At 32.8% G+C, this 10000-nt stretch overlaps 1 protein-coding gene across 3 annotated transcripts in view; it reads left to right on the top strand.

Moving 5' to 3' along the window:
- LOC137632300 (sodium- and chloride-dependent glycine transporter 2-like) overlaps positions 1-10000 on the top strand; it is a 59552-nt gene that overhangs the window by 8065 nt on the left and 41487 nt on the right. Inside the window, exon 1 of one of the 3 annotated variants that reach the window (XM_068364213.1) lies at positions 3787-3810. The exons of the other annotated variants lie outside the window; for them this stretch is intronic. The gene's annotated coding sequence lies outside the window, so the exon portion shown is untranslated. Of the gene's footprint in view, positions 1-3786; positions 3811-10000 lie in introns of those variants that run through there. 3 annotated transcript variants of the gene reach the window in all.

Consider the following 10000-nt stretch of genomic DNA (forward strand, 5'->3'; position numbering starts at 1 on the left):
GATGTCATTAGGGAACTGGCTAACATGGCTCAAGGCGAAAGTGAAAAAAAAAGATAAAGAATACCAGTTCTGCCAACTCTTAAGATGGTTACGTATAGAGTACTAACATTCTAAGTAAGGTGAAAGAAATTATTTATTTTTTAGAAAAGTTTAAAATTACATTTTCTTATTTATTGAGCGAAGTTTTGGGGGTCACAGCATTTAAATGTAAGTTAGAACTAGCTTGCCTATTATACATTATATTTTTAGAATATTTGAAATGTAGAATGATTATAGTTATTTTTGTGTTGATGTAACTTTTTCAAACTTGCTGGCGTAGCATTAAATTCTAATGAATTATTATTTACGCTTTTATATAATCCTTTATCACTATCGGGTATGACATGATTCAACTCAATCGCAACTACATTAAGAAAAAATCCTACTATAACAATGAATTTCTTATTATTTCATGAAAAATACATTATTTCCTAAATCGCCTTGTCGTATTATACAGTATCTGATACACAGAAATACCATTTTTTTCAACGCTGCACCCATTAAAATCACCTTTCCGGTTCCTTCTCGCTGCCCAACCTCTCTTTGACTTTAACTTCGAAGTGGTAAATGAACAGTTTGTAGAACTACCTCAAAACATTGGCATTCGAATAAAGCACAAATTTAGGGTTTTAATGTCAACAAATTGTAATAAGACTAATGTATATCGGTGAAATGTTCTTAGGACTAATTTAGTGTGGAGAGGAGAGAGAGAGAGAGAGAGAGAGAGAGAGAGAGAGAGAGAGAGAGAGAGAGAGAGAGAGGAGAGAGACTGTATCCAAATGATAAAAAACATATTCTATCTGGGTTACTGACCACTGACCTTTCATCCTGCACTGAAGGACCAAACTCCCAAAATATTCATTCACATTTTCCAAATAGTTTGATGTCACGTGATTATCTGTTATCAAAAACCCGGCCCTTGCTTGGATTCACTTGACTGGCTCTGGCCAAGACAAACTGGCGAATCTTGGATAGATAATCGACTTTCAAAAAAAAAAAAAAAAAAAAAAAAAAAAAAAAAAAAATATCCCGTTCCTCTTGAATATATCCAAGATGATTTGGACTGGCAAAGTTAAGTTTCCTCAATACTTTACATTTTTTAGTGTACGGATTTTTTTTATCAATACACAATTAAGTTGTTTCTTGAAAGGTCTTTAAACATCTTAAAAAATAGAACGGAAAGCTTCATCTCAGAATTGATACTAAATTCAATAAATGATAAAGTTGGAGTAATAAATATAGTACTGCATGAGATAAAGGTTTACTATGTGTCGTGAAATCTTCTTCACCTGTAACACACAATTTGTTTCTCTAAAAGGAAGCAGCACAAGACCTTGCGACACAAATTCGGGGTCTTCCAGTCGAGTGAAGAGAGGTCACTTAGTACTCTCTCTCTCTCTCTCTCTCTCCTCTCTCTCTCTCTCTCTCTCTCTCTCTCTCTCTCTCTCTCTCTCTCCTCTCTCTCTCTCTCTCTCCACATATCTACGCAGCCCGTGAAAAAAGTTACCTGGCATTCTCTTTTATATGATGTATACGTCCTTCAGAAAATAATGTTCTATAGAAATATTTCTCTACTACCATTCCTTATCACTTACATCTCTTTCATCCACCTCGTTCTATGAAACTTGAGAGCTTTATAGTATACCTGGCACTAACGACCATTTGGCCGGAGAATTATTTTAATCTTTTAGTTATAAAATGTAACGTATTACATAAGATTACTACAATACATTTAGATACGATAGAGCCGGACTGTGAAGCACCCAGTTTAAAATCAATACTCAAGTTATACGAAATAAATACCAGTTCATACGAAGCAGTGTGAAAGAAGTAGCCTACCTACTTTTTAATATTATTTATTTCCGTTTCTGTTATGGATGTGGTGGCCGATATGGTAACGTCCCTGACTGGTGAACGCCAGACCAGGGTTCGAGTCCCGCTGAACTCCATAGTTTCTTGGGTCGTTGCAACCTCACCATCCTTGGGGGAGCCTATAGGTATATCTGCTAAGTCATCAACAGCCATTGCCTGGCCATTCTTGGTTCTAGTTTTGGGTGGAGAGGGGGTGCTTGGACGCTGATCATAAGTATATATGGTTAGTCTCTAGGGCATTGTCCTGCTTGATATGGCAATGTCACTGTCCCTTGCCTCTGCCATTCATGAGTGGGCTTTACACCTTCTGTGCACCCAGTTAGACATCAGCGTTGAATGACCTCCCAGGGCCCAACACTGGGTCATATGGCCCAACACTGGGTCATATGGTCCAAATATTAAAAGCCAAATTTAAAAGTACCTCGACACAGCAAAATCTTGAAAGGAATATTTCTTCTATTTTGATATTTCCAGGAATGCACGAGTAACATTTTGGGTAATTCCTCATAACTCATTCCACCCACTCATATCCCCAAGGGTAAGGTTGGAGGCGAAATTTCCCAATACAAAAGAAACCCAGTTATTACAGATTTCAACGAACAGGTTATTGCTGTAAACAAATTTCATTTCGTTGCTAGCCTTCCATTACCACAATTTAAAATATCATATGAATCATGTGACACTTCCTCAGTACACACACACACACACACACACACACACACACACATATATATATATATATATAATATATATATATATATATATATATATATATATAGTATATAATATACAGTATGTATATATATATAAATATATATACAGTATATATATTTATATATATTTATATATATATATACTATGTATGTATATATATTATCTATCTATATATATACAGTATATATGTATGTATATATATATATCTATCTATATGTATACAGTATATATATATATATATATATATATATATATATATATATATATATATATGTATGTCTATCTATCTATATATATATATATATATATATATATATATATATATATATATATATATATATATATATATATATATACTGTATATACATATATATATATATATATATATATATATATATATATATATATATATATATGTCTATCTATCTATCTATCTATATACATTATATTATTATATATATATATATATATATATATATATATATTATATATATATATATATATATAAAATCTGTCTTCGCTTGCGATGTGGGTTTTGCCATTATTCTCTGAGCTAATCTAGTGGGCGGAAACGAAAAGGTGCGTTTCCGATGACGTGTTAAACTATGAGAAACCATTTCCGGAATCTTGTATCATAGTTGTTTACCAACAAGATGCACTTAGCAATTGCAACCTTCAAATGGAGGGATATAAGAGGATAGTGACTATCACAATATGTGATTTATATTATCTATTTTTAAGTAATTTTAACGTAATTTGCTATAGGGAATTAACTTTTACCTATTTATGTTTATCTAAGAGAGTCTTAAGCACAATCAGGTAAGAAAAAGACTAATAAAAAGATTTAAGTGTACAAGTTTATCAAGGTCAAAATTTGGAAGCAGTAAGTAGTTACAAATAAAGAAAATTGCATTACCTCCAAGGACCAATTATGAGTAATTATGATTTATTATTCTAAAGTAACGCCACACAAAATCTTTTCCTAAGAAAATAGGATATCCTGATGAAGTCACTGTGTTCCTTACGTAGTGGGAAATAATTTATGCACGCCTCGATGGGTATATATAACAGGCGTATAGCTGGAGTGTCATTGCTAGACATGACGCTGCTATTTCCAGAGCGAGTTTAATTTAATAGCCATAACGAAGTGACCGAGCCCGCAACTTGAATTTCTATACGGCACAGGTGAGTTACTGAAGTTCAATCGAACAGTTTTTCCCGAATTTTAATGATAAACAATAATTTGATTATCTTGAATCATGATAGGTGAAAGGATTTATTATCATTATTACTAGCTCTGCTATAACACTAGTTGGGAAAGCAGGTTGTTATAAGTTCAAGGGCTCCAATAGGGAAAAAACAGCCCAGTGCCGGAAAGGAAACAAGGAAATATATAAACTACAACAGAAGTGATGAACAATTAAAATAAAAATTTTTAAGATCAGTAACAACATTAAATTTATTTTTTTTATATATACAAAAATATAAAAACTTAAAAAAAGAAAAATGACACAACAGTTTGCCCGAGTGTACCCTCAAGCAAGAGAACTTGTATCGTTACGATGCGATATAAAACATTGCTTAATCATAAACGATACCTATTTCTTGTTTAGCAATTCACACGCGATTAATATAGAAAACATTAAAGATGCATTTTTATTTATAATTTCTATATTTCTACGCATAACTTGCCTAATGCACTTACCTGAAGCGAAGTGGTGTCAACAGCATAGTTCGAAGGGATAAATTCTTTATATCTGAAAGAGTGAAAGTTTTAAGTTAATTTAATGGAAATTCAAACAAAGTGAAATCTTTAATTTATGGAGTAGAGAGAATGAAAAGCTAACTAAAGGAATAATATAAGATTTATTCGTTCATTCATCAACTTAAGTGGGAAAATTCTCTCTCTCTCTCTCTCTCTCTCTCTCTCTCTCTCTCTCCTCTCTCTCTCTCTCTCTCTCTCTCTCTCTCTCTCTTTTATTTATATATATATTTTATACATATATATATATATGCATATACATATATATACATATATTATACACATACACAAACATATATATATATATATATATATATATATATATATATATATATAATATATACATATATATACATATACATATATTATACACATACACACACGTATATATATATATATATATATATATATATATATATATATATATATATATATATATATATATATATATATAGAGAGAGAGAGAGAGAGAGAGAGAGAGAGAGAGAGAGAGAGAGAGAGAGAGAGAGAGAGAGAGAGAGAGAGAGAGAGAGAGAGAGAGAGAGCATTCTATTCTAGCTGGTGAGTAAGAAATGCAAAAGACTTCAAACACTTATTTTGTTTGTTCGTTCGTGACTACGCAATCACACTTGTAAGATATGCCAACTTGAGGTTGTAAATGGCTGATAGAACCAAGTGGAAATTACTTAATGATATGATCAGAGAGACAGGTGTTCAGGCAAGTGATCACCTCGGATTATTGCATTAAATTCAGGAATCTGGAAAGGACGATCACATGTAAAGGTATATATATATATATATATATATATATATATATATATATATATATATATATATATATATATATATACATATACATATATACATATTGTATTTACATAATTATATATGTATATATATATATATATATATATATATATATATATATATATATATATACACATACATATATATATATATATATATATATATATATATATATATATATACACATACATATATACATATACATATTGTATATACATATATATATATATATATATATATATATATATATATATATATATATATATATATATATATATATATATATATACATACAGTATATATATACATATATATATATCATATATATATATATATATATATATATATATATATATATATATATATATATATTTATACATATATATATATATATATACATACATATTGCGAAGCTAAAACCCGAGTTGGAGAAGCAGGATGCTATAAACCCAAGGGCTCCAACAAGGATAAATAGCCCAGTGAGGAAAGGAAAAAAGGAAATAAACTACATGAGTAGTAATGAACAGTAACAACATTAAAATAGCTCTTTTAGATATAAAATATAAATACTTCATAAAAGAGAGTTAGAGAAATAAGATAGAAAAGTGCCTGAATGTATCCTCAAGCAAGAGAACCCTGGCCCCCATAACAGTGGAAGACCATGGAACAGAGGCTATGACACTAGCCAAAACTAGAGAACAATGGTTTGATTTTGGAGTGTCCTTCTCCTAGAAGAGCTATATATATATATATATATATATATATATATATATATATATATATATATATATATATATATATATATATATTTATATATATACATACATATACTGTATGTATATATATATATATATATATATATATATATATATATATATATATATATATATATATTATATCAAGAAATCGCCCCAACTCCACCATATGACGACTTTTTATTATATAATCTACAGAGGTTAATTTGGGTATTATTCTGAAAACCCTTGTTGTATACCTACTTCACACTCATCACCCTAACGATCGTTATGATTAGTCCTTGATATCGTTCAGTCAAATTAGGAATTCTCTCCATTACTGTTTTCCTAATTCTAAAAAATTGATGATAAATAATACATTCTTTTCGAGGCCCTGCTTGTTTTGGGTAGCGTAAGAAATACACGTGTTGGCCTATTAGAAACGTCCATGGGGTTTGAGTCCTGCTCACGCTCGATAGTTTTTTGCAGTGTCTGCAACCTCACCATCCCTATGAGCTAAGGATGAAGGGTTTGGGGGAGTCTATATGTCCACCTTCTAAGTTATCAGCAGCCATTGCCTGGCCGTCCTTAGTTTTAGTTTAGGTGGAGAGGCGGCTTGAACACTGATCTTATGTATAATGGTCAGTCTCCAGGGTATTGTCACTGTCCTTGCCTCTGTCAATCATGAGCGACCTTTAAAACTTAAGAGAGCCGGGGTCTGACCGGAAGGGCCATGCAATCTTAAGCAACAAATGTATCCCTTCAACCTGGAAGCGACCCATTGGCCATCACACTCTAACTACTAACGCATTCTTTGTTAACATTAGATACGTGTTTAGTGTTTACTCGTGACCTCTAGTTGTCGAGGCAAGCGTCCCATCCACCGTGTTTTGGTTACCCACTTATTTCTACGTACGTTGCATCATGTTAGTTCCCTCGGCAAAGATCCAAAGCAAATTGACCCTACTCTTGGCAAGCTTCCAATTGAAACCGGTCTAGCGAGTACAGGTGCCCAGCGTTGTCTTAATGGAGAGAGAGAGAGAGAGAGAGAGAGAGAGAGAGAGAGAGAGAGAGAGAGAGAGAGAGAAAGGGGGAATCCCTGGGATTTTAGTTTTTCCTATTTAGCGAAGGTTTGACCCCGTTAATTGGAATCTGTTGCTTATACGTTTTGAAGCTTTGCGATAAGCATTTATTTTTTCTACTTTCTTGGACAGGTTTATTTGTGGTGTGGGAAAAGTAGGGGAATTTTCATTTACTAAAAATACAGCGGTGTCGTTCTCGCATTTCATGCAAATTGCATGATTTTTCTTCTTACGAAAGTAACGCTAGTACCTTTCTCCGTTTCTTCATACCCTTTTCTCTTTTAAATAAGGATTTATTTCGGATAATTGAAACATTAAATTTTTAAATATGATGTCGACTTTTCTGTCTGTTGCTGATAATTCACAAATAAAGCAATATAGCTTAGAGAGAGAGAGAGGAGAGAGAGAGAGAGAGAGAGAGAGAGAGAGAGAGAGAGAGAGAGAGAGAGAGAGAGAGAGAGGAGCATTTCATTTACTCTAAATGCTACTTTTCCTCTCGGGTTTTTTTCCACAGGCATCATATAAAGAGAATGTCGATCTGTGATTGGTCACTACTTATTAGTCGCTTGACCAATCGCCTTACAGCAAATTTTTTCTCAGATAAACTGATGGGTATTACAAGTGACGTTCCACCAACCAAAATATGGTAATATATTTTGATAGATTTAATATCTTTTCAAGCAATTAAGGGAACTATCATTTCAGAGGGATAATTTATCAAAAACAATTTATTTAGTGTTTATCAACTAAGGTGACCGTGACTTGTCTATCAATGTTTTAATGTAGTAAAAACCACTGGATACCATCTTAGAAACATTGCTTTAATAAAGAAGTACAAGGATGAAAATAATGTAAAGAAATTGTGACTTTAATATTACAATGATTGACTACTGTAACTCTTGTCTACCGCAATCTACCTAAAATGCAACTTAGGAAATTACAAAACACAATAAACAGAGGAGCTAGACTGATGAAAGGTGTCCCACCCCGAGAAAGGATCACCCCTACACTAATTGAATTACACTGGTTGCTCATTAAAGCTATGATAAAGTTTAATATATGTGCAATAATCCATCAATTTATCTAAGAGAATTGCTACGTATCGTATAACCAATAAGTCATGTCGACACGAGAATAATTACTGCTGGTTTCAAATTATTGGAACCAAGATATATGTCTACTGTAGATTCTAGAACTCTCAAATATACGGTCTCAAGACTATACAATAAGCTCCCACTAGACATAAGAACGAACTAAGATATCAAAGATTTCAAGAAGAAACTGGAGACTTTCTAGTCTTCGAACGACTTCGATAATGTGGATTTGACAATTAACGTGGAATACGCAGTATGATACCATAAACATCTAAAATGTATAACACAAACAGATAATTTAGGTCCTGTTGGGGCACATGGTTTCCGTGTGTAATAGTACCAGGAAAACAGCTCTTAAAAATAAAGTAAACTTAAATATTTTCAAAGCTCTATGCGAATTTAAAAATCTCACGTTTTCATGTAATTTCAACCTTTTATTTCTCGTTGAAGTTAATCTTACTCGACATGATGACTGTCCAGAAAATTTTAGATAGTTCATTTAGCTTCTGGCAAACAGAATAGGAAGACTTTTACAACGGAGGGGTTTTGCTGACCACTATGTGCTACACTGACAGCTTTCTCTAAATAGGAAATCCTTGAGTAATAATTGCTGTTACCACGATTTAACCTCATTAGTGTTAGTACTACTCGAAAAGGATCTGTTACAGCAGGTTGTACCGAATTGTCAATTTTCTTAAGAAACGTTAATTGAAATATTTTCAAATTTTGCGACACAGGATGTAAAGAACCTCATGACTCTCTCTCTCTCTCTCTCTCTCTCTCTCTCTCTCTCTCTCTCTCTCTCTCTCTCTCACACATCTTACTCGTGCAAGCCTTAACAGATACATCTTATGAAAAAATAATAACGGAATGCAATGCTGCAAAGTCGTGCAAAGTAAGAGAACATCTCTCTCTCTCTCTCTCTCTCTCTCTCTCTCTCTCTCTCTCTCTCTCTCTCTCTCTCTCTCTCTCTCCACACACTCACTACATCTTACTCGTCCAAGCCTTAACAGATACATCTTATGAAAAAATAATAACGGAATGCAATGCTGCAAAGTCGTGCAAAGTAAGAGAACATTCTATCTGTCACTTGCCGCTGGCAAAGGTCAGCGGATGAAAAATGGATGACAATGGAATGGTATTGACCGGTTAGATTTGGATTCGATTCCAATGGCAAATGTCATTCCAATTTGGAGCATTTCGTCGCAAGAATCATATCATTTTGTTTGTTTAATAAATATACGTATATCAATTGAAGAAAATTTGTAGTTCGCATATGTAGAAGAATTATTTTTCGACGGAATTATTTTCTTTTATTAATGTATATCTTAAGGAAAAAGAATACAAACAAATGAGTATGAGTTACATGGGTATTTATTCAACGTATGCAAGTCATTACGAATGCTCATTATATTTGCAGCCGGGAAAACTGTTTAAGTGTAAAATTGCATCTCTATTGAGAGAGAGAGAGAGAGAGAGAGAGAGAGAGAGAGAGAGAGAGAGAGAGAGAGAGAGAGAGAGAGAGAGAGAGAGATAATTGCCTTGATAATACAAATGCTTTCTAAACGAACCGTCTCTATCGTGTCTCACTATATAACTTTACCATCTAATGAATTTAATCAAGTTTATCTTCCATTAAATCTTAATACTTAATCTACCTTATTTCTGCATTTCTATTTCCACGTCCACTCCCTAACCGTATTGGAGGCTTTAGGAATATAGCTGTCTGCTTTCCATTATGGGGTCAAAGTTTGCTTGATGAAGGTAAGAAAAACAGCAACAACAATAACAACAACAACAACACCAAATGGCTATTGCCCTGACACACTGATCAATGTCCAATGAAAAGATAAGATTCTCTCAATATAATTTTCAAAGGTTATGGGGATATGGTCT

Source organism: Palaemon carinicauda, chromosome 41 (genome assembly GCF_036898095.1).
Source record: "Palaemon carinicauda isolate YSFRI2023 chromosome 41, ASM3689809v2, whole genome shotgun sequence".
Classification (NCBI taxonomy): domain Eukaryota; kingdom Metazoa; phylum Arthropoda; class Malacostraca; order Decapoda; family Palaemonidae; genus Palaemon; species Palaemon carinicauda.